General features: G+C 42.2%; 1 pseudogene; it reads left to right on the forward strand.

Annotated features, from left to right (window-relative positions):
* Nucleotides 1–508: 508 nt before the first annotated feature.
* LOC110563958 (small ribosomal subunit protein uS2-like) lies at nt 509–1,404 on the forward strand (annotated as a pseudogene).
* Nucleotides 1,405–2,199: the final 795 nt, after the last annotated feature.

The following is a 2,199-nucleotide window of genomic DNA, read 5'->3' on the forward strand; positions in this document are numbered from 1 at the left end:
CTCAGGGTAAAAAGGATGGAAAAAATATATTTCAAGTTAATGGACCTAAAAAGAAGGACAGTGTAGTCAATTTAATATTTGACAAAATAAATTTCAAACCAAAACAGTTGTTTCTTTGAAAAAAATAGATTGACAAGCCCTTAGTCAAATTAAGTAAAAATAATAGAAAAGATGAAAATAATAGAAATAATAATAATAATAATAATAATAATAATAATAGAAAGATGAAAAAGAGAATTTTAGAAAATTAAAAAGTGGAACATCACACACACACACACACACACATACACACACAAACCACCAAGGAAATTGAAAGAATCATAATATACCTTAGAAACCTATATTCCACCAAACTGGGAAATCTAAAAGAAATGGGTAGGTTTCTCAATACATACTACTTGCCAAAGTTAAATCAAGGCCAGATAAGGAACTTTCCTGTGCTGCCCAGGAATAAGTCCATACAGCATTGTTCTTGATTCCCATAGTAACTTAAAGGGAAGCTTACATAATGTCCAGAGCCCTTGATGTCCTGCAGATGAAGGAGGAGGATGTCCTCAAAGTCCTTGCCACAGGAACCCACTTAGGTGGCACCAACCTTGACTTTCAGATGGAGCAGCACATCTACAAAAGGAAGAGTGATGGTGTCTACATCATAAATCTGAAGAGGACCTGGGAGAAGCTGTTGTGTGCAGCCTGGGCTATTGTTGCCATTGAGAACCCTGCTGATGTCAACTTCATCTCCTCCAGGAACACTGGCCAGCGAGCTGTGCTGAAGTTTGTCGTTGCCACTGGAGCCACTCCAATTGCTGGCCGCTTCACACCTGGGACCTTCACTAATCAGATCCAAGCAGCTTTCAGGGAGCCACGGCTTCTAGTGGTGACTGATCCCAGGGCTGACCATCAGCCCCTCACAGAGGCCTCTTACATCAGCCTACCCACCATCGCTCTGTGCTACACAGATTCCCCTCTGCGCTATGTGGACATTGCCATACCATGCAACAAGGGAGCTCACTCAGTAGGTCTGATTGGTGGGTGCTGGCCTGGCGAGTACTCCACATGTGTGGCGCTATCTCCTGTGAGCACCTTTGGGAAGGTATGTCTCATCTTTACTTCTACAGAAACCCAGAGGAGATTGAGAAAGAGGAGCAGGCTGCTGCTGAGAAGGCCGTGACCAAGGAGGAATTCCAGGGTGAATGGACCACACCAGCTCCTGAGTGCACGGCCGCTCAGCAGAGGTGGCAGACTGGTCTGAGGGTGTGCAGGGGCCCTCTGTGCCCGTCCAGCAGTTCCCTATTGAAGACTGGAGCGCCCAGCCAGCCCCTGAGGACTGGTCAGCAGCTCCTACAGTGCCACCAAGTGGGTTGGAGCCACCACTGAGTGGCCCTGAGCTCTGCAGACACCTGAGCAAAGAGAAAAAAGGTGGACAGAAAATAAGTTCCTAAAAGCTGGGGGGGGAAAGGACCAGATTTGTCTGTTTAAATAACAGACCTGTAAACCCTAGTGAAATAGAAGTAGTCTTTGAAAGTCTCCCAGAGCCCCCCACAAAAAGCCAGATGGTTTTAGCACTAAATTCTACAAAACCTTTGAAGAAGAATTAATGCCAATACTCCTTAAATCATTCCACAAAATAGAAACAGAAGGAACACCACCCAGTTCTTTTGATGAGGCCACACTGATACCTCAACCACTGAAAAAACCAACAAAGAAAGAGAATTACAGAACAATTTCCATTATGAACACTATTGCAAAAATTCTCAATAAAATACTTGCAAACCAAATCCATGAATATATCAAAAAATCATCCACCATGGTCAAGTAGGCTTCATACCAGAGATGCAGAGATGGTTCAACATACAAAAAAAAAAATAAATAGATAGATAGATAAATAGATAGATAGATAGATAGATAGATAGATAGATAGATAGATAAATGTAAACCATCTATATATAAACAAAATGAAAGAAGCAAAACCGCAGGACTATCTCATTATATGCAGAAAAGGCCTTTGACAAAATCTAAACTCCTTCAAGATAAAAGTGCTGGAGAGATTAGGGACACAGAGGACATGCATCAACATTAAAAAGGCCCATAGCCAACATCAACTAAGTGGAGAGAAACTCAAAGCCATTCCACTAAAATCAGGAACAATATAGTACCTGAAATCTTAGGTAGAGCAACAAGACAACGGAAAGAGATCAA

This window comes from Meriones unguiculatus, chromosome 9, assembly GCF_030254825.1.
Source record: "Meriones unguiculatus strain TT.TT164.6M chromosome 9, Bangor_MerUng_6.1, whole genome shotgun sequence".
Classification (NCBI taxonomy): Eukaryota; Metazoa; Chordata; class Mammalia; order Rodentia; family Muridae; genus Meriones; species Meriones unguiculatus.